We start from the raw sequence: 27554 nt of genomic DNA, 5'->3' as shown, positions 1-27554 counted from the left end.
AACCCCCACACACATCAATAAAAAACCCACAGAGATTAATAGGATAGTGATAGAACAAGCTACAAGAGGCACACCAGCATACAAACCTTACCTTTATCATTCTCCCTTCCATAGGGTGGAAGAGTATTCATAGAAGAGTACTAACAATATTGCAGGGTGATCAGTGTTGAAAGATAATAGCCTCAATCTTCTTTCTTCTAATGTGACAGGATTTCTCCTGTACTAACATATTAAAAACAGCTACTGAATTAATGCTACCTGAACTATTTTTTTATTCCTTATTTAAAAAAAAAAAAATAAAATACTTTAATGATAAAATGAAGACAAAGGTGACAGCTGCATTTTGACATTTTCCTTTCAATTGTCCAGGGGCCACGCACCTATTCAGAGATGCTAAATGGGAACCGATGAAGGTAAAGTAAACAGAGATTTTCTTCTTAAAGAACCCCAGCGCTTTCACCAGACAAATTGTAAGGAAGTGGCCATTCCCAGCTGCTCAGGGTTGAATGAAGAGTCCCTGGCAGCATTTGTGCACATATAATAGGAAAAAAAGGCAGCACTTGTGGACACAGGACAAGACAGATCTCCTTCTACTCTGCTGCTCCCATTTAGGGTTGTGATGAGAGAAGCAGCAGGAGTGGTTTGGGAAGTTTAACTAAGAAAAACAACAAAAAAACCAACACAAGCAACACAACCAACATTATTGCAAGGTTCTTCAGGCAAGTAGTTTACCACTGGGCTAATAGCAGAAGCAACTGAAATATCAGCATTTTTAACTAAATCTCTTTATTTTTCCTTAAATACTTTTGTGGTCTTAAAGCACGGGGAATCTTTCTTGACTGAATGTTCAGATGAATAGAAATTATTTGATCCTTACACAACCCAAATCCTTATTTAGACAATATACAAATTATAATCATAGTTTCTTGGAAGGAAATCTTAAATTAAATGTCTTCTAAGTATTGGTGCAAGGTGAAAGAATGATTCCTCTAGAGTTCTCCAACACAACCAGCACATCAAGGTCAATATGTCATTATCTTCAATTCTTCTGAATCATGGCAATTAGGATTTAGAATAGGGTCTTCATTAGGTCTTCCTTTATGTTACAATTTGATAGGGAATCAAACATTATGAAGAGGTATTTCTGCTACACAATTTGTTAAAGCAAGGGGTAGGGGGCACTCAGATTTGGGAAGATGCATTTTATGAGTTTTACATGCAACCAACAAATGTTTCTGCACTTTAAACAGCACTTTGCAGGTTTCTGTTCAATTAGTTGAAATTAGAGCTTCAGCACAAAACCAAAATACACATAAAGTAAACTCTGACAGCTTAATTTCCACAAGAAGATAATACTTTAGAAGAAATACTTTGAGTAATTCCCTTTAATGAGCAGAACTCAAAGGCTTATAAAAAATACTCAAGAGAGTAATATCACTTTCTAGAAACACCTCAATCAATATATAGATTGTGCAGAGATAAAAATGCAAATTTTTACTCTTTCTGAAAAAAATATTTTTTAAATTACTCAAATAGGAGGATTTTTAATATAATTTTCAAGATATAAAGCCAAGGCAAAAAGAAACAGAAACTTAAACTGAATCAATGTCTTCCAGAAGAGAGTGTATTTTTTTTTTTCTATAAGATGAACTCATTCCTATGTCACGAGGACATAATCAGAGAGTAAATGGTCTGTGATCAGAGATACCAGAGGCATGAAAAGAACGTGTCCAATAGTGACAATAACCAATGTGATGCAAATGAACTACATTTTAACCAAAGCCACCTTGCTACTAATGTCATCATACAATTCCTGTATAGACAAATTAATCATAGAATGGTTTGGGTTGGAAGGGACCTTTAAAGCTCAGCTAGTCCAAGCCCCTGCAATAAGCAGGGATGTCTTCAACTAGATCAGGTTGCTCAGAGCCCCGTCCAGCCTGGCCTTGAATGTCTCCAGGGACAGGGCATCCACCACCTCTCTGGGCAACCTGGGACAGTGTTTCACCACCCTCATTGTAAAAAAAAAAAAAAAAAACAACAAAAAACTTTCCTCCTCCTTAAATCTAGTCTTAATATACCATCTTTTAGTTTAATACTATTAACCCTTTCCCTATTGCAACAGCAGTCAATTTAACTGTAAAACATCAAGAACATTCCTTTGAGGTATAAGAACATTTAATTAGACTTAAAGCCAGAAGATACTGTATCTTCACATAAAGTGTTTGTGGTTTTGAGGTGGGTTTTTTTGTTTGTTTGTTTTTTTCTGATCTCCTGTATGTTGCAAATCTTATTTCAATTGGTTATTCTGCTGTGTGTAACTCTGCTAGTGCTAGCTTGCCAGAGCAGACCTGCCAGCACATCACAGAGGCGTGATGAGGAGTGCTGGGGGCTGGAGAATCTCCACAGATTCTGGTAACTTACTCCTGCTGACGCTAAAATCTGGACCTCACTCTCAGACGTGTCTGCAGTACTAGAGCAGAGAATGCTTTAATGCTTGGCTTTCTATCCTCAAAATTCCTCTGCCCTCTGATGGTATTAACTTCCAAGCTTTGATTTGATTAGCAAATTGAGCCCCAAAGTTTTTATTCAGAGGTGTTTCTCCTAACCACTTGTTCACATGTTCTTTTCAATCATTTCTTCCCCTCTTTCCTAACACTTCTTTTTCAATACAAATACTGAAAGGGCACACTGTCCAGGGTAGCCCTGCCAATCTGCACCAATTTGTACATATATACATATATTCACACACAGAGGTATACATATTCCTATATAAGTATATATTTGTATATTCTCATATATATATATATTTATTTACATATAAATAAATATATATAATGACTATACAAATATTACTAGCACTTTCTTTTACAGCACCACCTAGGGGACTCAAACTCAGTTACCAGCCTTTTCAAAGTCGAGGTGTTTCAGACCGATTTACCATCCCACAACTGGGCTCTGACTTCCTCTATTTTAGAAATCGGCTGCTTCAACTGTATAACTCCTTTGATTTCACTGTCATAGTTGTTTACACAATCCACACATTTTATCAAAACAGTAACTGTCAATGATTTCACCTTTCTTTCTAGATCATTAACAAAAATTATTTTAAGCTCTGAAGAGATGGATAGGTTTCTTTTTGAAGAACTACTTTTGAGATGACAGCCTATGCTTAACCCATTTAGCATATGCTTTATTGATAATGCAGTTAGTGCAGTGAAGTGAAGAGCACGTTCCCAACTCCTTGCTTCCAGGACTGCTTACGCATTTTGTATTAGGACTCATCAGAAATAACGCATAACCTGTCCTGGAAGCAAGGAAGAGAAGCTTCTCTCTCCCTTCCCAACAAGGGACTGCGACAGTCATGCTGCTTCTGCTGCCCTCCCTTCAGCACAGGTGAATTTTACCTCCCAGCCAAGGAACTGCTTTCAACATTTCAGGCTGTTACACAGGACTGATCTTATGTCTTTCCTGCTCAAGCAGGTGATGTGATCCTCAAGCTCCTCACATAGTTTCCCTTTGCATGACCTTCCTTCCCTTCTTGGCTGCACAGTCTGGGCTGACGTCCCAGCACCAGCCTCAGAGAGCTCTTTTTAACCCCTTACCAGGCAGCCAGAAATATCAGAGGTGACTGTGGCCGCCTAAAGCTTTGGTAAGACAGAGAGAGGCAAGGGAAGAAATGCTGTCCTTCATTTTACAGAGAAAGGCCAACAAATCAGAAAGCTTCCTTATGCTTTTATTTTCCCTCTAGTTCACACTCACTCACTGCAGACAACATTGGTTTTTTATTCCTCCTTTACCAAACCATGTAGTACTGATGGGTATAGAGCCTTCCACATGCTCTTTCACTTTTCCTTGTACAGTGGTGGAAATATTAGAGTATCAAGACATTTTTGGCCTCTGTCACTTCACAAGCAAGTTATAAGTTTCACCAGACAGAGATTCCTGAATTCTGTCTGAGCTGCACTTCAGTGCTCATTTCTTCTGTTGCATACAGTCTTTCACTAGAGAGTGAAATTCGCAGCATAGAGCAGAATTATTTTAATGTTACTGTTCCTTTGAATATGTGGAGGGAGACTAGGGGGGTCTGCACTCCTCCATGGATGAAAGCTGAGCCCCTTAACTTGCAGCCTTTCCATTAGTGTGCCTTAAGTACTCTACATAGGCCCAGAGCAGACTAATTGAACTACTTGCAGTTGAATTCACCTCCAGGATGAATTCCAAGGCCAAATAAAGAAGAACTACAACAACTTTTGAAAATTTAGCCATTTTCAGAAAATGGCAGACAAATTTTACTCTGGGTCAGCTTTGATTTCTGAACAAGCCAGGACACAACACATGCTAACAACTGCCGTGATAAAAACAAGTATGGGAGGCAGAGCAGCAGCTCTCATAATATGCCACAATTATTCAGACAAAGATTGAAATGTCAATCTCAACTAAACGGACCTCATTCATTTCAATTTTTCCTGATTAAGGATGCATATTTCTTCCTCTACAAAATTTCAGATTAAGTTATAAATTTCATTTATTCCAAGTATTTCAGACCAAGAAACTTGACTAGACTTGTATTAGATCATGAACACAATTGCACGCACTAAGCAAACAAGCAAAACCTGCAAAGATTTTATTTCCCTTCCATCCAATGAATTAAACATCTCCTAAATGTATCTTTTAAAGATCATCCATAAATCAAAAGAATCAATGCAAAATTACTTCTAAGAGCACTAAATCTCAACACCATTTCAAGCAAATTAAACGAACCTGCTATCTTTTGATAAAAAAGCACCTTTGGAGGTAGTTCTAGATGTTGGCCATAGACTTAGTTGAAGACTCAGTTTTTAATCAGTATTTTCAATTTTTCCCATTAGTATCTAAAACTGGCATAATGGTCTATTATTCCACAGAAAATTAATCCATTAAGATAAAAGAATAAATTTCAAAAACTAAATCTTGAATTATTTTCTGATATATTTTTCCAAAATATTAAGAAGTCTGTCTTTTCTCAAAAGAAGTAGATTCATATTTCTATTAATGGGCATATATATAATTAAGGAAAAGAGCAGTTCTGAAAAGATTACCTTAAGGTGATATAACCTTTGTTTATGCTTTTACTAGAACAAACCAAAATAATCTACCACAGCCAAGGAGGAATAAAAATGGTACTCATGTAAAGTAAAAATATTTTCTAGCAAAATAACTATCAATGTAACTACAGAATAAAAGAACAAGAGAGATGTGTACAACTGAGGAATTGTTGAGGAATGATCTCAAGCTCTTTTCTAATGTTTCATCTAGTCTTAAGAAGAAAAATAACAGCATATGTAATTTGGAGAGAAATACCTCACTGACTTCAAAATATCTCACCATTGAATTATTTTAAAACCAGTATTTTTTCAGATATATGAAAGCTTGAACGCTTTCATAGTATTCCATGTTTAACAAATTCATACACTGATGAAGCGTAACTATGCAAAACATTGTACTGTAAAAATAAGCTAGGTACTTCACATCATGCAAATAGGTGTAAAATTCTGAGATGTCACACACATAAGCTTTGGCAGGGCAACAAGAAAACATAGTTTGCATTAGGCAGGTATTTGAGTGAAAGAAAACTGAGCAGTGTACACCCATCTTTATGGAAATCGCCATTCATGGGTGTCAGTACTGCACCAGACCCCCAGGACCAAACCAGATGCCCCAACACTCCATCTCGGTTCTTGAACAGATGCTGCAGACCTAAAAGACTTAAGGAGCTGGAGCTTCACTAACAATGCTCATACACCTGAACAGTAAGAGCCATCAGCTTTTTCCTCTTAAGTTTATGTAGGTATCAGGAAGAAATTTCAGTCCAACATAATAAATTTAACTGGATGCTGTTTCTATAAAGGTGAGTTCATTAACTTCTATTTGCTCTTATAGTGGAAGAATTCAGCACATTTTCTTTGAGCATGCTTCTGGGAAAGGACTGGGCACAACATTTGAATCTGTTCCAGCTTCATTCATCTCAGTGAAGCACCTGATGATCAAAAGGATGTTCAACTTCTCACAGCTCTACACCGGCAGCCCAGAAAAGATTATTCAGTAGTATCCAAAGTGACAAATAGGGATCATTATGAGCTTTGTATGATTGTTTTACAACTCTCCTACCACTGATAAGTATCTCTAGTTGGCTGTTATCTCTGTGGTAAAGCAGCATACCAAACCTGACATGCAATTGCAAGCACCTTATCTTCAGTTAAATGCAAATCAAAAGCAGGAGTTGAGAAGAGGCATACCATTAGTCAGTGTTTATATTTTGACAGTGGGTAAAAAGCCAACATCCTGCAAAAACTTGAGAAAGGATAAACAGCAGGATAAGTTTAGAACATAACACCTAAAGAGAGGTTTGGATGAAACCACAGTTTTTCTAGACTCCAGATGTACAAAGCATCTAGAAGAGACCAAAAAGCAGGTGAAGGAAAGATGAGGTAAAACACAGTAGACAGTTATAATTTTTAGCCAAATGTTCTTCTCACTATTCGGTTCCCAACACAGAAGCCAGAGACTTTGAATGAAAGAGTGAAGTCTTCTAGCTCCCCAGTCTTCTCAGACAAGCATTCACCCCCTCCTGTTAACTCAGGGAAACACTAACAGTGTTCTGCAATCATACTCACATTTGAAAAAAGCAATGAAGCCATAGTGAAGTCTTACAAAAGCAGTTTACAACCCCAAAACTGAACTTCAACTTGAAAGCTGTTTCAGTTTACATTTCAACTGTTTTGTTTCACCCATGAAAGTTTCCACTTGTTGCTTAAAATAGCGAAGACGGAACACTTTTGTTTACTTCCACATAAGAACAAAATTCCCTGAGGTATCAAGGCAATGAAGAATATATGTAGATGAGAAAGTGGAACAGCTTCTGTGGTCAAATTATTCAAGTACTTTGTAAATGGAATCAGGTACAGCAGGGAGAGCTTTCTGTTGTTACTTTTTGCCTATTGATAGAAAGTAATTATTGACAATGCAGTTTTCATATTCTTGCAAACACATATATAAAAAGACTAAGAAAATTATCTAAGAAATGAAACTACTGTACCTATATTAACCTATAAGTATGCATATATGCCCAGACAACTTAGCCTTGACTCATTTCTTCATTTTAAATGTAATTACGTAGGACTTACTGTGAAAAGAGCTCTTTTCCTCCTACTCCCACTTGCTCATCATTGCAAGAAAGCTACCATCTGGTCCTGTGAGAAAAAAAAACCTCTTCATATAACTGCATGTGACAACAAGAAGGGAATTTTGAGCTTCTGAAGACATACTACATCTATGTACACATAATTAAAACTGAAGAGAAGAGTAATCACCATTTATGCCAGAATACCGCAATCCTGGAACAAGAAGTAGGGATTGTAGAACTGTACTTACATACATTCATGTATTTAGTCATTACTCCTGAAAGAAGGTGCCAGTAAACAACTCCCAAGAATATAACCACTACTAAGATTACATATGACAGGTTGCTGTGGGCTTTTTTAATTTTTTTTTTTTTTTGCTGTGATTTTTGTCAGCAAAGAATTTTCTTGATGTCTTGAAGTGATTCAGCTTTTAAGTCTCTCACACTGTTTCTCATATACACATACAAGAAGTTCAGAAGTATAAATCTTTGTCTTTTAAATAAAACTGTGAAGCCAACAGATTTAATTAACTTTGTGGGGTTCAACCTGAGTTACTATTGTTCACTTTTTTTTTTTTTCCTGGCAAAACAGACAGCACACTAAATAATCTTCTGTCAAACAAATACGTTATGCTCAACCAACTAGGAAAAGGCATGTAAATACAGACAGGTTTGAAAGAAAAGCCCACGCACAGGGTTCACAGTTGTCACTCAGGCTGAATGGTATCCTCAGAGGCTGCGGGGAATTGAGCCTGTGGGTTCAAGCATACATTTCTGACTTCCAAGAACCACATTTGAAACTATAATGTTTTCCTTGGAAAGGCCTTTTCAAAAGGCTTTAAATGATGGACAGGAACGAGATATGCAGAGACTGCCAGTCCCAGCTGTGCTCCTGCCCTTGCTGCAGAAACAGCTCAGCTACCCTGGAAGTAGCTCCAAGATTTCTACATTTTACAGACAAACAGTTTCAGGCAAAGCAGGGGTTACTGCAGCTCCCCTGAAAACCTCAGGACAAAGCGTGATGCTCAAGGACCTGTGAGGTGACAGCAGAGGGCACAACTACAGGCCAGCCATCTCCCAAGTCACTCACATACAACTCTTACCTTCATGAGACACATGCACTGGATCCTCCCATTGGAGATATACCATGGGATATGAAATGTGGAAAAAGAAAACAACTGACTTGCAATGAGGACAGAAAGAGGGATGCTGCTGAGGGAGGAAGCGGGATGTGACAGCAAGGCTGCAGTTCTTGTTCAGGCAGATGGTAGCTGGTTACACAATGTGCAACCATAAGCAGCAGGCAATGCAGATCAGAAGAGCTGGACATTTGGAGCAGCCTCCAGGGAAATGACCACAACAATGTTTAAAACTCCTTAGAAGAAAGCATGTGATGCTACCTTGTATAGTGAATGAATGATCCATCCTAAGCTAATGATTTCCCCCTTCTCATCCAGTGATGAGTTTTGCAGATGTGCAGGCATTGAGCTAAGCTGACTCTATGCACCCTTGGTCCAAAGTCTTCTCCTGAGAACACATTTTTTGCATCTCTTGACCTGTGAAGACATTTCACCCAGTCCTTGTGCTAAAAAGCAAATCTCCACAATCCAAAGAAATTTTGTAACTTCACTTGCCAAGAAAGCAGAACAGCTCTTAAATTATCTTTTCTGTTTCCTTTTCAGTATTGAACCTGACTGCTTTCTACAGTTAAAAGTAATCTCATAGCAGAAACTCTTCCATTTACCCCAAAAGGGGATTAGGACTTCTTGGAAACATTTTTAAAATAAACAGTTTCCTTACCCTGTTTAAACAATGATTGTTTGAGGCATGGAGTCAAAACGACTCAGAGGAGTTGTACTTGTCATTGTACAATATTCAACATGATCTACAATGTGACTAGGCAGCAAAGACCTATATTAATCATGGGCCAAAGTATAATTAAGGTAAAAATTAATGGACTGTGATGGTCTGGCAATTGCTGTCCATGTTCTCACCCTTTCTGCTGGCTTTCCAGACTACTGCGCTGCTGGTGAAGTGGTCTGCAACTGAGACAAAGCACAGGAATCCCTTTTGCATAGAGCAGACTCAAACGCAAAAAAATGGACTCAATTTGTCTGAGCATATGGAGGAATTCTTTCCACCCTGATTACAGCAACAGCTATTGGTCAGAAGAGCACAGGCAAATCTACCTAATTCAAAACTGCCCTGTGACTATGATCAATATGGGCTAGAAAACTGCCTGCTAATGTACTATTCCTGACTGTGAGGGAGAGAACATTTAACTTCTGACCTGTGATTTGAAGTACCATGTCTTTGTATAAAGAAAGTCTTCCAATATTCCTAATTCTGCCTTTCCTCCCCTGTACAAGAGCTACCAAATGCCATAGTCCACAATCACCCACACCTACTCATTTTTTCTCTCTTCTCTCCTGTGACATATTTACAGTTCTCATTGCCATTCACATTAACAGTGAAACATCAGCTACACTGACACATAGCAGTACTTAAATTTGTCATTGAAGGATTTTTCAGCACCCCAGCTTGGGGAAATCTTTGACTACTACAGCCTTACACTTTACCAAAAAATATACTGTAACCTCAAAAATAACAAACAGCTTAAAGAAACAAGCTTTAACAGGTGGCTGGAAAACTCGAAACCCACTTCCAAACTACTTCCTCTAGCTGAACACCCAGAAAAGCATCATGACTTGACCCAACTCACGGTCAATGTCCTATGAAACTAACTGGCACAGAATAAAGCAAATATTTGTGCGGGAGTCAGTGGGTTTTTTGTTGAAGCAGATTAGCAGCTCCATTTTCAGATGGCAAAAAATGAAACTGTTTGCATAAATGGTTCATTAGTAACCTGCGGTTTGCAAACTCACAAGCTTATTGAGATATAGCTGTGTTCTACCATAGAATCATTTTGATTGGAAAAGACCTTTAAGATCTTTGAGTCCAACTATTAACATAACTCTGTCAAGTCCACATGACGGAGTCATGTTAGGATTATATAAAAACACTTCAAGGAGACAAATCTTGACATTCCTCCCTCATTGAGAGGTGCCTCTATGAATGCTTACACGGGTTCAAGTCAGTAACACATGCTAGTGAACTATTTCAACATCACTTCCCATAATCTCATGTCTGCCATTGCCTCTTGGCTCCCAGACCCTCACTCTCAGACAACTTCTAATGTCTCGTGGAAACTGAAAATATCTATCTAGATTTTCAAGGCATAGTGGTAATGCCAAAGTTTTAAAGAAGGGACACTTCAAATCAATGAATGACAGAAACATAAACTTCCCCAGTTCCTCCCCATTGACTAGACTTATTATAAGCTTTAAACTGTCTTGGGTGGCCAGCCTGTCTCTGCGGTCAGATAAGTGTCCTCGTCTCCTTTCTCTGACTTTTAACTAAATAGAGAGGATTAGTAGGAACAGCAAGGGGGAAGTCCCATAGCACTAACTCAGTGAAAATTAGACAGTATTGTGTCCATCTGTTACCGTAGCTAGTTGACTGATTTTTACAGGCTTTGAAGAAGAGTAAATAAATTCCTCAATCCAGAGTTATTTGTTTGAGGTTTTTGTACTGAACTTATTATGAAATGAAGTTGCTTTGTAGCATATGAAATTTTGCACATTTAAGCTCAGCTGTCATTACAAAAATTTCAAGGAAGTCCTGAAATATGGGATTGGCAGTCAAAACTTCTAAATATCAACCTGAGAATTCACAACTCAATACTTGCCCACTTGCTTTTCCAATATGGGAATTGCAACACTCAGCTGACATTTGCAGTAACTTTCATCTCAGAAATATCAACAGACATTACAAAAGGAATGCAGAAGTGTAGGACACTAAGGGTATGCAAAAGGAAAACAAAGCTACTGGTACACATGCTCTCACATAGTGCCTTTTTATACTATTTATTTTCCCCCAAGGGGTATAAAAAGCTTCAGCTACAGGTATTTAAATTTGTCAGGGCTGGCAGAAACTGAGTGCACACAGTAGGTGTTCTGTGCAAAGCTGAAGATGACTTTAGCGGAGCTACAAATTGACACAAGTACTTGCAATGTGGGATGTGGCTAATTTATAACCACCCAGCCACCAGCCCACATTTCTCTGCATTAAGCTCTTTGGGATAAAGTGTTGCAAGTATCACTTTTACAGCTGTTTGCACTCCATATTTGCAATTACAAAAGTAAACCTAGCCTTTCAGTCAAACATACTGTGCACATTCAACTCTATATCTTACAGTGACAGTATGGACTTATGAATAACTTTCATATTTTAATGACTTTTTCTTTGCCTGAATCAGAAATTTCAGTTAACTTTAGATGATCATCAATTAACACATAATTCAGCCGATTAACAACTACTCTATTTTGCTACATATAGTTGACTGTGCAAAGCTTTAACATAATCATTTATTTTAAAGCATTCTGCACTACATTACCACTGAAGCCATTTTAACATATTTACGTGATATCTCAGTGACATCCATAGTAATGGCTCAAGTGGAAAGTAGTAAGGACTAGCAAGATTAAGATCCTAAATAATGCCGTCTAGCAACTAGTCTCACTGAAACACTAAGTTAAAGACGCTGAAAACTACTGAACTGCTAAAAGTCACTAGATGCTCATTTTTTTGTTCTATATACTATTCAGCTTTCAGTCAGCATTGTCTCTATCCAAATTTAGCTGAAAACAAAAAATGCCAAACCAACAGAAATCCATAATTAATCCCATTCCTGTTACAGCAATACTATATGAAGGACATTTCACTCTTACAAGCTGATTCCAAATACAACTTTCTTACCTTCAGACACACAATACAATTGGGTTTTAATCTGTAGAACTTCAACTGCATTCCATGTGTGCCATTTCACCCAATTTTCCCCAATGACTCATGTTTTTTTCCACACTAGAGGTCTATTAACACGCATAATCAAAACCAAAAATTCCTACCTGAGGCTATGGATAACAACATCCATTCTTATGATTTTGTGCTTAGTTAGCTATTTAGAATGTTTGTTCCAGTTCCATGATTTTGACAACTAAAAGTCTTTATATATATATGAATCACTGCATCAGAACCAAATTTGTAAATAACATAGAAACAAGAATATTTGGAAAAAATATAGAGCAGAGGGCAGAGAAGGAAGGAAAAAAAAAATTAAAAAAAAATAAAAAGGGGAGAACAGGAACTTAATTTAAAAAGGAAATAATAATCCTCAAATGAAGGGTTCTGGCCTGGTTGTTACTCTGAACTAGAATCAGAGGAAGAATATTGCTTAAGCTTATCTGCACATGAAAATGGCTACACATATTATAGCTTTAATCTCATTTAAATTAATATAATTTAACTGCTGCAAATAGTTCAGGGCTATTTGTTTCAATTTATTTTGCTTAAGTTGATTAGGACAGACCTTGAAGTATGTTTTGCACACGTACACGCCACGCATATTGTTGGCCAACATGAGACTGACTGGCCATTATTTCTAGAACTCACATTTGTGTTTCATTTTAGCAGGGAGAGGTTATTATCTTTGGGAGAATAAAATGGGAACATTTTTAAACCACTGCTACTGGAAAACTCAGAAAAATGTTATAAAGAAAATATAAAAGTAAAAATGAGAAAGAAACCTATAGTTTTAATTGTCCAAGCTTAAAAAAGGAAAGAAAAAGAAAATTAAATACAAGCTGAAGTGAAATGTCAATCTGTCCAAAACAAAAAAAAAACCACACACCCCACAACCTGTAGTTTAACAGTGATAGGTGTCACCCCACATCTTAAAGTAAGATAAAAATGCAATCAGATGGTGTACACATACAACCTTCAAATTTATTAATACTTCTATAGTACTTTCTCTTAATGTTTTCCTTCTTAGCTTTAACCTTCCAAATGAGCTAGCCAAGCATGATGAGTGAACCTTTGCTGCATCTATTCATTGCTTTTAATCATTAATAATCCAAGACACTAGGCATCAGAATTTCAGGGGGTGAAGGGAAGGAGTCAGCACTAAAGTTTTCCAGTATACACGTTCAGGTTCAAGCATAACCTACCACCTTAACAACTAGAATTCTCAGATTTCTTACAAAAATCTTTCTTTTTAGGATTTCTGTCAACAACAGTATGATAAATATCTTGCATTTGCTAAACTGCTGATACTAACCTGGAACTGGCCATGAGTTCAACGCAAGACTTTCCACGATCCATGAAGAAATTTAATAACCTAATATTGTAGATTCAACTCAATTGCCAATGAATCCACAAAGCCCTGGATTTTTATACATTGAGATCAGAAGCAGCAGCATTACCAATCGAAAAAGTCAGTGAAAAGCCATAAAAATTTATTTTTAATATAGTAAAAAAATAAATATATAATAAAGAAAAATAGCTGATAAACCAAAAACCAAACACCACCACAGTTTCAAACACATGGTTAACAAAAAATTCTGAATAACTGAAAGGAATAATCTTGAAATCCACTTTTTTCAGTATGTCCAAAGTTAAGATTCAGAAACACTCTACTTACGACATTGTAATGCTTGATTCCAACTGCAACAGAGAAAGACAGATCAAAGTCATGCAAGTCATATAACCACAACTGACTCCAACACAAGAATTCTCAGTATTCAACTGTTCTTGTCATATAAATCAATTCACAATGCAAATAAATTCTGACCCATCCCATTACATAAGCCATATCAAGGAAATTATTCCACCTTATAAAAACAAAAGGATGAGGTTTTGTTTTTAAAGGAACCTTTGTTCTCCATAACAGCTATAAAAACAGTAACTACAATGAGATTTGAGAGAAGCAGAACTGTACAGCTGTTGTAAGCTGAATGCCTTATTCCTAGAAACAAACAAACCAACCAACATATCAAGTGAACTAAGAGGATGAGATCTGACACGGAGAAAGATCCTGGTCGCCCGTATGACTCACTGTACCATGGAAAGTTTCAGACTGATACCAGAAGGATAAGATCTCTACATGCTAATATTGGCAGGTTGCTAGATATTAGACACTTTGGTAAATCACAAAGTAATCAGAATGTTAAAATTGTTTCACAAAAGTTTTCAATTTCAATATTTTCTTGAAAACAACATTTCTGATCATATTTATCTTTCAAACTCCACGTCCTTGTAAATATGACAGCAAGTTAGAAATATGCATGTGTGCTATTGTTGTGGGAACTAAAATATAAGATATGTGCTTTTTTGTGTATTATTTTCTTTCAAATTAAGTTCATCAGAGATCATACCTGCTAGTTTAGGTCTCAGCATCTTCAGCTATATCCTGGACCTTAATGGATCTCCTGGTCATTGTGTCAGCCTACAAGAGTCACGTAATCCTCATTCTTCTGTTTCAAGAATTTAAAAGTTTGATTTTGCCATACCCATAATTCAAGAGCTGCTCCTTGCAGTTTACATCAGCATTAGATTTGCTGACAAGTGCCCTGAGAAGCTTCAGCATATAACGCTTCACAAAAGTTCTGCACTCCTGAGTACTTATTTACTGAATCACATTTCTGGATGGTAGACTCAAGATGCACCTACTTTTTTAAAAGAGTGGCTGAGTGTCATATATTCCTTTTTTTCAACCTAATTCAAGGAAGTGTTTAGTACAAATCTATAAAACTAAATACATGCTTGTTTAGCATTCCTGAAGAGAAAGTCTTTCCAGAATCATGATTTTCATTTTACAACTTAATATTGTTATTTGGGGAGGAGGCAGGGAGCAGTCTAATATATACTAGTAAGAATCATGCTGTCTAGTCCACTTCAGTATTATATTCACAGAGGGCAACACATCACACTGAATGTAGAAGTGAATATGACAAACAACATTTTTCTTCCCCAAACTGGATGTAAAGGTAAATAGCTATAAAACTCTCTTCTTTGCAGCTTGTAGAATGTGCTTTTAATGATGGATCACTTACAAGAAACATAGCTCATATAAAATACGACCTTCAGAATCACAGTAACGAAAATTAGATTTGAATGAATAATGAACTTTTTACTAGTAAAATAAACATATGGTATCTTTGATAGCTGAGTATGAATCTAAAACTTTGATATCAGCACAAAAACTCATCAGTTCCCAAAGAGTTTGGGCATTAAAGAAAGACAATCACAACAGTTTTGTGTCCTTATTCATAGAAGTTTGTAACTTAGCCTAAGTTCTATCCATGAAATCCAGCTCTAGCTGGAATCATTCAAGCTAATATAATTGTAGAAGAAAACTAGAAATTTCTAGACAGATTGCAGCAGAAAGCGATCACATCTTACACAGGCTTTAAAGACTAACTGAAACATTTCTGTATATTGAACTTGCTTTTTCTTTTTTTTTTAAATCTACAATTTTTCAAGGATTAACAAATCTTCTGCTATTTTTATGAACCTTTTTGCAATATTGCTTGCACATTCTTGCCTCTTTAGCACTCCCTTTGGCAAACAAACACAGCTTTCATTGAGCTGAGTGAGAGTGAAAATTACTGACTCAGTAGTGAACAGTATAAACAACGTCTGCTTCTTCTAAAAAGTGTAGTTGATCTTCACAAGTATCTGTATCTACCACGTACTTCCTTTCACAAAACTACTCAATTTTTTTAATAGAGATATGGAATGGGAGGAAAAGTCATAGTCATATTTTTATTTAGAAATTTTAGTAGGCATTGTGCTTTTTAGAGTGAAAACTACATGTATGAATGAAAAGGAAAAATCTGACAATCCAAGGCACATACCCATGACTGTCTGTCAACAGGAAAGTCAAACACTGTCTTCAGTTTTGTTGATATTCTCCCTTATGACACTGCAGTTTAAGACCAAGGAAAAGGCGAACCAATACATCTGCCCACCACGTCATCACTAGCCAGCAGCTACGGAACTGCAGTTTCCAGAAATTGAGCTACAAATTATTCTCATTGCTTTTCTATTTATATTAGCTCCTTTTGCATTGTACAGCATTATTTTTAGCAACTATTTTCTCCAGCACAATCCTTTACCCCTAGAGTTGTGGTGCTGTAAGCTTCTCTTCCATGCTCACTTGAAGGTTAGCCCATTCAACTGTCTGCTTCAGTGTAGATCTTCTTTTCAACAGCGTTCATTCTAAAGTCGTTCTGTGTTAGCTTTTTTAAGGCTGCATCCAAATGCTAGAGATCATCTCCTTCTGTCTTCCAGAGAAAAATCTATATTCTTTCTCTTAAGGGTGAACTCTTCCGTCTCTTTCCACAGGAAATCCAAGACAATCTTATACAAAACAATAACTAGAAAAAAAAATACAAATAAATAAACAACTCTATCCTGCACCAAGCCTCCTTACTAGATTTAAATCTCCTTGAATTTACCGCAGGGGCTCTAGACCCAAGATGGGACTCTAAGTTTTTTGGTTTTGGTTTTGTTTGTTTGTTTGTTTTTTTCCCAGTCCTCCTTAAGGGACACTTCGTCAAAGTGACTTTGCTCATTCTCCATTTACTGGGAGATGGTTTCTGCAGTAAGTATTTTAGAAAGATGTTTATATACAAAAATATTCCAGGGATTATTTGTCTTCCAAGTATCCTGGAAGTAAAACACACTCAGCATTTCTTAACTATCAGGTTTTGTAATGGTGTCTTGGCTTTTATTACAGAATTTTCTTTAAGATCTCCCAGCTAAAAAAGTCAGATGACTATGCTAGTAAAAGGAACAACCAAGAGATACAACTTGAAGAGAGATTTCAAGCTTTGACTGCTTGAAAATGGTAACTTTGATGTTACACAAAGGGCTTCAGAGGGCTCTCCAAGAAGAGGTGTTCTGACAAGAGCAAGCTGCAGACCTCTGGCCTTGTATGCAATTGCATTTTCAATATTTGCCTTCTAGCAATTATTACTTGCAAGGTTAACAGTCTGGTTGGGGGAACCAGAGAAGTCAGGTGCATGGCAGGGGCACTACATATAAGGAAACATACTTTAAAAATATACAGAAGCCTGCCTTGACATCCAGTGAAGCACCACTATGAAGAAGCCACCCACTGCACAAGGTGAAGCAAGAGTCCACACAGCCACTCTTCTTCCCCAGGAACCTGCCACAGGCATGTTCTTCACTCAGTACCTAGAGTCCTGTTGTTCCATTTTTCTGGGTCTTTTATGCTTACCCTTCTTTCTCCATCCTGTATATATGCAAAAGTCACAGACCCCTGGGATACTCCCTTCAGACTTCTCTCCTACAAGCATTACTTCTTTCACTATCCTCTTCATTTCCTTAATTTACAGTTTTCTTACTCTCCAGCTGTCCTTATGCTCCCTTCTCACACAGCCTTCTTCCACTGCAATCAACATCCTCAGAAACTTCGCTCCCCGTAAAAATGTATGGGCTTTCACTACCTCAAAATCTATCACAGACAGTAACAGTCGCAGTCCAAGACAGTTCCATTATATTCCACCGTTCCTCAGGTACTGGGCACTTCCACACCCCTTATGCCTCCTGATATTCATGTGTGTATATATGGATAACTTCCCTTGTTTGCCTGTTATCAAGAGAGAAGGATGCTTCAGCTGGTGAAAAAGTAGAGATAAAGCACTATTTAATTCTGACTTCATATATTTAGATTGTTTGATGTCCGGCTAATCCTGAAACCTACTTAGGGTTTTCCCACACATCCACTGTCAGGGCTGAGGAAGAGCCATCCCTTGAGAGAAGCTGCAGCAATTTTTGGTGAAACATCTTTATCAGAGATAAAAATCTGCAGAGTATTCCACAAGGTGATGTATTTTTTCTCTGAGGAGACACAATGTGCTGTAATTATTTTGTTAGAAGCAAGTATGCACCTTTGAACAGCAATTGGAGATAATTAATAAAAATGTAATTCCAAAAATGTTCAAGTTCTGTTCTTCCATGACAGTTTTGAGTGCTTGCATTACTCCCCTTCTTTTTAAAAGAAAGTTTCTTAATCCTTTCAATAGTTCTTACTATTGTGCTTGTTACATATTGAGATTGAATTCTCCTACTAATTGTCTGCAGTGAAGTTTGAAAGGATTTGTTGCTATAGCAGCAATACTTCATGTTGATTCAGAAATTAGTGATAAAAGAAGCGGCAATTAGTACTATTAATTTTTACTAGAGAAACATGGGAGAGTGCTAAAAGGCTTCTGGCCAAAAAAAGCAGTAAGATTTTGCATAGGTGATCACGATGGAGCTTGCAGCTATAAAACCAAGCCATTCATGTCATCAAATTTTATACACATAATGGATATTTCATGCTTTGGTATGTGCAGCATGAATGTTGCTGTCTTAATACCCTGAGATGGACTCGGCCTCTGCGGCTTCAGGAAGTCCTAGGAGAGCACAAGGATGTGTCTGCTTTCATACATAATGGCACCCTGTGGGACAAGCTCCTCTACATTAAGGAAGAGTAATTCGATACTTTTCTCTACTGACTCGACACTGTTCTTTCAGTGTTTTGCAGAGACCTTTCTTTTGCATTTTTAGTGAATGCAAGTATGTCACTTCAAGATAATGACCTACTGGCTCTTGTTCCTGAGCAATAGCCATGAAGCAGATAAGTGGTTTTCAGGTTGCATGAAACCAAAAGAGGTAATTAATATTCTACACTAAGACTGCTATTATCTCACCAAATTATTTGGCTTTGTTGCAGCCCAGTACTTTCTTCAAGGTATTTAATGTTTTAGAGAGAATTTTCATTGTTTTTTTAGACTTGACTTGCTATTGCAATCCGATGAAGAATACTGTGGCTCTACATAACTGCTTATAATGAAAGGCTGAAGGAAGTGAATGCTTTGCTTCTTCACTATGTGTATAGTTTAACCTTTAAAAGTATAATTTGACCACCTTAATAACGTTTTTTTCCTGCTACTAGAAACACACATTATTAATAAATTTACAAATAAATTGACAGAGAAGTAGGCTAGTGACAGATTGCCCCTCAGAGTTATTTCATAAATTCTTGTGTACGATATATAGCATTCTTTCCCTTCAAGGTTCTCAGGTATATTTCCTTTAGATGCTACAGATGATACCTCAGACCTTCATGCAGGAAGGTTGGCGAGATTTCCTGAAAACTGTTAATCCTAGATGCTAGAGGGGCCTTCTCCTGCTTAGAAGAAGGACAAGCAGAAGTAAGGAAGTTGCAGGACAACATGTGTTGTCACAACTCTGTAGACTTGACCTGGAAAGAGGTCCCTTTACATCCCACATGGAACTCTAAGGCCTACACATCCCCTCAGCATCTGGCTCCAGTACACCTAATGCTGTCAAGTAAGGTAGCAATGGACAGAATGGCACTCATGAACACAGTCAGAGCTAAGCAGGCAAACAGCGTTGCACAGAACACCTCAGTAAACCACAGGCATTGAGATTACATCATTTTCTCTAACAGAAGTGTGGCATATCAATAGAGGTATGTCACAGAAATTCCAAGCATATTTTTTTAATCCTGTTCCGCACAGATTTCTCAATCCTCTGTGAATTTATAAATAAGAGGAAAACCTCTGACTTCCTGTATTAGAAGCTTTTGCATGTCACAATTAATCTTTTTCCATGAGGATATACTGGGAATGCAGAAAGACAGATTATCATCTACACACACTAGGAGATTATCCTTACATGTCATCACACTGGGGCGAGGGGGGAGGAAGGGAGGGTGGAGAAAAAAAGAAAATCAGAAATACTCATTATTGAGAACAATTCCATCAGCTGTTGAATGTAACTGGACAATCCTGAATCACCCAATCACGTTCACTACCCAGACAACAACAAGAAACTAGCAGAGCAGTCACCATCTCCTGGAAATCAATATCAGGCAAAATGCTCACAACAGAGACCAGGCAAATTATCAGATGGTTGGTCTGCACAGAGCTCTGTGATACTGTGGCTACACTGCTGTATTGCATCTGGCTAAATGAGCAAAATGCCGACTCTGCTTGCAGGAAAGTTTTCTAAACTGAACAGCTAGAGGTTTGTTTATTCCAACTTCAGAATGAAAGCAGAGAAAAGAGGAGGGAAGGCCATGACATTTACAAGTGGCTGCATTTTCAAATCATATCCAGGAAAACATTTTCCCATAATCCATACTGTAGCTGTATTATTAAATATTTCTCTGTAACTGTCTCCATCAAGATTCATTTAGAGAAGTATCAAACTGCCCCTACCTCTCATTTCAGCAACTGAATATTTATCATTTGTAATACAAATTACATCTTTTGGTTATGTTTTTCCAAAAGTTTTTTAACCTTGGAAAAGACTTTGCCTTCAGTTTGCAAACACTTAATGAAGAAATTCACTTAAGTAATTACTTTACACTAATTCATACCTCCATCACGAAATCACATACTCGGAGTAGGCAAGAGGGTTAATCTTCCATCCTGTACTGCTTTACACACAGTAATTTCAACAATTTATATTCAGGAGAACTGTTTTTCCTTGCCCTCACTGAATCTCCTAGCCAGGCTTGCATGCAGAAGGTCGTGTTTTGATTTCACTCAACCAAGTCACAAGGAGTAGAAAGTGTCGCAGTATGCTCTTATCCTCTCTTAAAACAAAAATAAGACATAACTCCTGAGCATGAAGTCCCAATCCAAATATGGCACACCAGGCTCATACTAAATTAATTTATTCTGTTTCACACTCCAACACCATCAGGAACATACCACAGTGTATATTCTACAAGACTCCTTGCTGAATGGAGCAAGAGGCACAGTTTATGCATCTAGAGATGTAGTTGACAGACACATTCCCAGCACCTCTAACTGTCAGAGTTTCACAATACAGCAGCCGTGTGGTCTAGCAGAACTGATGTTCTTCTGTCTAAGAACGACATAGAACAAAGTCACAAGGGATGTAGAAACACTGTTGAATGAATTTGCAAAACAGACTACTTTTGGTGTTATCAGGCTCCTTGTTTTCATTCCAAGCTCATAGATCCATTTAAACATCTGTTACATGTCCACAAACCAAGGCACTTAAATATAGCTAAGGATACTGACAGAGATGGCATTGCATATCCTTCTCCACATATTCTTATCCATACTGCTTCTTACTTTAAAGCCTAATTTTATGTCTTAATTAAATGAAAAGCTGCCACTACAGTAAGGGACACTAATAATATTAGTAAACTGTCCGATAATATTATGTCCTAAACTCAGCAACCACGCATTTACATGCACTGAGCAAGTGCTTTCATTGCCTTCAAATACCTCACAGCTACTTTGTCTCATCCTCAGAGCACCACGTCTGTTCAGAGTACAATCTCTTCTTAATGGCAAACAAGACATAATATGATAATGGACCACATTCATTAAGGTCATCCAGATCACTTCAAACTTTCTTCTAGTGTCAAGCACCTTTTGTAGCCCTTCCCCTTCCTTTTTGAGTCACATAACACTGCGTAAGCACAGTAATTGCCAACACACAGTATGCATTTATACTTTCTGTCTGCTAAAATCAAGACAGAGGGAGGAGGGAAGGTACAAACATAAGACCCACAATGTCGTAGTATTTACACAGAAGAAATTTCCACCTTAGTCATCACAATATTTTTCTTTAAGATGTCAGGATTTGATCCTGAAGTCATTCATAGAACTAAGACTAAAACCCAAATACTAATGCGAGAAAGAAAAGTTGGATAGTGTTAAAGCAGTAACTATAGCTTTGGAATGAAGTGTCATCAGTGTGACATTTTTTTAGATCAGCTTACAAACTAACCAAGACATATTAATCCTTAACACTAATACTTAGAACTGTAATTTAAGGTACCACTGAGCAGTGCGTTTTTGATGTTTCATATGGTCAAGGTTGGTTTTCACCATGAAAACCTGCTTCTGAAATTACTACTCCAAAAATATATTGACACATTGTTGGATCAGACTATATTACTACCAGTAAGAATAAATTTCTTTCAGTAACAGAACTAAAAATGGATTGCACTTGACAATATACAGATATATAAAACAAGGTATACAGTCAGCTTCCTACTGAAAGTTACTATTCATATACTTTAAAATTACATAAATCTGTACCTCACAACAGTTTCTGTAATAAACTAGATTCTATTTCTTTTGAATGAAACATGAAAGGATACAAAATCGAAGTTCTGGGTTTGCTGGCAAAGTGCAGCTGGTAGAAAAAGAGAAGAAAACTCTCAACCTGTTTTGATATAGCTGGCAGCAAGTCAGATGAATTTCACACTGGATTACCCCTGGAGTATTTCAGTACTTTGCTACCAAAAACCAGTAAAACTGCTACATCCGAAATAGTCCAAGAGAATGGTATTCAATGTCTCTGTTCAAGTCAACAGATTCTTATTCCGTAAAGCTGAAGTTACCCTGTTAATATGCACACATCACTGAAGCAAAAGCACATTACTTTGAAAGAGATTCAGCACTAGAAAATGTAACCTTCATATTGCTCTACAAGGCAATAATGTACATGTAAAACTTTCTGGTGATAACGGAACTTTTACAAAAACAAAGGAAAATTAAAAAAAATAAGGAGCAAAATACGAAAACTTTTTAGGACACACGACATCAGAAAACCCTGCAATACTTCTTCCATGCCACGGAGAATTGTTACCATACAAGTAACCAGTTTGCTTCCATGCTGAGGCACATTCTGGAAGCCACCAAATGAGGCTTCCACCCTGGAAGAAGCAGTATTACCTACTGCAGTCCTGGTCCAATATAAGTAAGCAAACCAAACACTGTCAGATTAAATATATAGAAGCATACGAAATAAAATCATCATATCATTCACTGACTTTGAAGTGTATAGGTATGTAATTCAAAAAATAACAACATTTCAGTCAATGTAGGGTGTAAACAAAGGAAAATATATTCCTTGGGCAAAAATCTCGGCTACTGTTTGCTATTTTAAAAAGTTTCTCGATGTGTGTCAGCAATATTGAAGTTGCAGTTCTTCTGCCTGTGACGACTACTATATTTGGTCAGCACAGATATTTGCTGGGATTTGCATTTTTCCAAAAGTAATCCCAGACAATCAGAAGCCTGTTAATTAGTAAAAAAAACCTACACGAGTAGTTAGATAGCCCCCCACACATAAGCCCATTTATGTTTCTCTGCCCTGAGACTTAACGAAGGGAATACGGCTAGCTCCGGCTCTCAGTAAAAAGCTCTGCTTCAGCCATCCCTGTGGGTGCGCTGGCAGCACACACCCTGCCCGCTGATGCCTTCCCAAACTGCACGACAGCCCGCACTTCGTATAGCTCCGAGGAACCTCGTTGATTCAGAAAGAAGACACCGCGCACAGTGCGCGGGGACGCTGCGGAGACACCGACCGGCCGGGGAAGCCGCGCATCGCTGCGCACTCCCGCGCTGCCCCAGCAGGAAAAGCCCGGTGGCCGGCGGCACGTCGAACCGTGCTCGGGGCTCCCGCTGAGAGCCGCGGAAGGACGGGACGGCAGGACGGGACGACCGTGCGGTGCGGCCGCCGTCCCCGATCCCATCGGCCCCACCGGAGAGGCGAGCCCACGGTCGCTCACGGTGAGGCGGCCGGCACCTCGCCTCACTCTTCAAGGGGCGCAGCAGCCCCCGGGAGCGGCCGCTCCTCCGAGCTCCGCGGGGAGGGGGGCAGCCCCGTCGCGGTGCCCGGAGCCCCCCGGCGGCCGCCGCTGCGCCCGCCACCCCAGGCGCAGCCCGCCGCCACAGGCGGACACGGAGGCAGGGTGTCCCGCGGCTCCTCAAGCCGCCCCGCCGCAGGGACCCTCTCCGCAACTTTCCCCGTGGGGAGCCCCGCTGGGCTGCCGGCCCCGCACGCCGCTCTCCGCCACGGGCACTCCCGCACACAGGAGAGAAAAAACAGACAAAAGCCTCTCAGACCCTTCCGAACCGGCGTTTCTCTTCCTTCCTACCTGCCCGGCTCCCGGCGACTCCGCACCGGCGACTCCGCACCGCCCGCTCCGCGCAGAGCGCTCCCCGCGGCGCCCAGGTGGCGTTAGGAGCGCGCTTCCCACGGGCGGCGCGCCCCCGGCGGCCAGCACATCCCCCGCCGAGCGCCACCGGGAGGAGGGCGCTCCACACGCACCCGCCCGCGCCGCCGCCGCCGCCGCACCTGTGCCCGGGCAGCCGCGCCGCCTCCTTCAGTCGCGCCCCCCGGGTGGGCGGGGGCGCGCCGGGACCCCTCGCCCCGCGCCCGCCGCCGGACCGCCCCGCGCCGCCGCCGCCTCCCGCCCCATGCGGCCGCCGCACGAGGGGCACCCTGGCTCCGCCGCCCGCCGCGCCGCGCGCCTCCGCTCATTGGCCCGCCCGCCGCTGACCTCACGGGGCCCAGCCCCCCCTCCCTCCCGCTGCCCCCGGCCCGGCCCGGCCCGGCCCGGCACGGCGGGGTCCCGGGGCGCCCCGGGGAGAGCGCGGCAGCGGCGCCAGAGAGGGCGAGTTGCGGCCACCGGGCGGCACCTCCGAGGCGCGATGCCGGGTGGCCCGGCGGCTCGCAGGGTCCCTGAGCCGGTGGGACACTGCGGGGGGTGGCGGTGTGCGGGCGGGGGGTCTGCCCGCGTCCCTGCTGCAGGGTGAAGTGAGTTCAAAACAGGTTTGTGAAATCCATCCCCTGCCCTCCCAAACCGCCTGCCAAGCAGCAAGGACTCAGAAAATGAGATTTTGCGGGGAAGTCTTCCGTAGGTCTGTGGTGACCTTTTCTAGTTATTCATTTATTTATTTATTTTCAATCTATTTGTTTTAATTGAGACAGATGAGCAGCTATTGCTTGAAGATTGTGGTCTTGCTTGTGGAAAGTAAATAATTTTCCGTTGCATATTAAGTATGCCTCCTAAAGGGGCATATAACATCAACCAAGTCACATATCATCATACAGCTCCGTAATATATATTAATAAAGTATTGATTCATTTCTAGCAATCTTGCAAAAGACTTGCTTAAAATAGTCACCCCTTTCAGCTAATCAGGGCATGCTATGAACTCACAGTAAGCCAAATAATGTATTAACGTATGCTTATGCATAATTAAAACCTTGTTGAGCCAGAAGAATGTAGGAAATCTTCCGCATTTTAAGAGACTCAGATTGGACATGAGAGGGAAATTTTTCACAATGAGAACAATGAGCCACTGGATAATCTCCCTGGGGAAATGGTGGATTCTCCAACATTGGACATTTAAGATGTGGCTGGACAGTGTGCTGGGCTAGACTGTGCTTTTGCTGACAAAGGTTGGACCAGATGATCCCTGTGGTTCCTTCTAACCTGGAATTCTGTAATTCTATGAAATGTACATGATAAATTATCACAGCAAATAAAGTGTCTCATGATTCCATGTTTCTTCTCTCATAAAGGATTAATTAATTTAACTTGAAATCATCCAACACAAAGAAAGTTCAGAATTTAGCACTTGTTTTTGTGTCCCATGTTGCTTGCTGTGAAGTTGCTATGGCATAAGGGAGCAGGGTGTGTTCTGTTTGCCTGCTAGCCTATTTCTTGGTTACATGTAAGAGAAAAGTTTACAAACTGGTGCTCTGGAAAACAAAACAAAACAGCATTGTATACTTCAGAGGACTCTAACTCTTTATTGACTTTATAAATAATATTATTTCAGTTATCTACTACCTTCAGGAATAAATTTTTAAAACTTGGGGTCATTTGCACCTCATGCACTCAGTGATGAAGGAATACCTGCTCATTAGAGACCCTTCTTCTGCCGTGGAGCTGTGGGCAGCCCTGGCTGGGGGAGCTTCTTTGCCCCCACACACTCCAAGGCCAGCTGTCCCCCACAGACACTCAGCCAGGGTGTGCCTTCTACACCCTGACACCAGGATTTTCACAGAATATGCTGCAGGATCCTTAGTGACAAGTAGTTGTGAACAGAGCCTGTGAAAGAATATAAACAGTTTGTGGTACCAGATTCTCAACACTTGAAAAATAAATTAGGAACCTGCTGTTTTTCATGAATTCAATGAGTAATTCATAACTCCTTAAGAAATACCCATGGAATGAAAAAGAAAAAAAAAAAGTTCTTACACATGAAAAATTGAGACTTTTTGGTGTGCAAAGGTTTCTGTGTTCTTGAGCTCTGCATACATTTGCTTTACTGCCTATCTATGGTTTTCCTTTTACCTTGTATCTAAAAACAGTGCCAGAAATAACATTATAGACCCTGTAACTCTAGGCTGGGGTTTCAGAGCAGCTGAGATCCTCCATGGCTGAGTCGTCTCCAGTGACCCTTCAGAGTGTGGGTTGTCCATGGAGTTTCTGCACCACAGCTGCTGAGGGCTCAGCACCCCTGTGTGTCAAGGATGAGGTCACAGGATGTACCGCTAGATTTTAAGATTGTACTACAAATAGTGTATGTCTTCTATGCCGTTGAAGCTGGAGCTCAAAAAACAAGTCCTGGATAATTTGATTGTCTTTTCCCCTTTTTTTTTTTATTGTATTAGCTGTTACATTTGCTTAAGGGCCTTCCAGTTGTGAGCACACAAAACACAGCTAAGATGATCTCAGGTGAAGGTGGATAATATATTAATGCATGGACCATTCATATGGGTGGAGGGGAGGAACTCCCAAATGGTAAATCACAGTATGATTTAACCAGGGTCAAAAAGTACATATTTTTGTATCTATCATAACCTCCTTAATTTCTGAGTTTGTGGCAAAAAATCATCTATGTATATAATGCAGAATATATTTTAGAAAATAAGGTTTTTTAAGATCTGTTTCTTTAAGATTCAAAGCAAGCAGAGATCAGTTTGGCTTTGAATTTGCCTTGCTTTAAGACACATATCAATACTTTATAAATCAGGGCCCAGTTGCCTGGTACAATTGTGTACCATAAATACATTTAACCTTGAGTCATGCAAAATGAGCCTTTAAAGCAAGTGTATACACATCAGAATCAATGATCCTAGAAAACACATATTGGATAATGTCTTGTATAAAGAAGTAAGTGTCAAGACAGTCAAGAAACTGTTTAGGGAAGCCTAAGGTAAAGGAATAAATTTTGCAGTGTCACTGTTAAATAATACCCTTTATAGAAAAAAATCCATTGACTTTAACAAGGTCTTTGACTGAGCAGAGACTAGAGATTCAAACCTGTATAGTACATCTCCCAGGTATAATACAAGTCTTTATAATTCATTCTTAAGAAGGAGCAGAGGGGAAGGTTAATTAGAAGATTTTTTTTTTTTAAACTAGGAAAAATTACTTTATTATCTTTCATGAGGTATCTATGGGAATAGGAAGCAAACCTGGTATCAGCAGTTGCACCTCTCCCAACATCTTGACTTATTTCTGCACTCACTGAATAACATAAAACTTACCTGCCCTGTGGGACTCACTGGAGGATCAAGACCAAGTTACCATGAGCATGTCAGCCCTTGCAGAGAGAAGTGCTGCAAGAAAGATGGGGATGTACAAGTGAGCACCATGCAACTGG

The sequence above is a fragment of the Nesoenas mayeri genome (genome assembly GCF_963082525.1).
Source record: "Nesoenas mayeri genome assembly, chromosome: 3".
Taxonomy (NCBI): Eukaryota; Metazoa; Chordata; class Aves; order Columbiformes; family Columbidae; genus Nesoenas; species Nesoenas mayeri.
Note: the sequence above shows the minus strand (reverse complement) of the source record.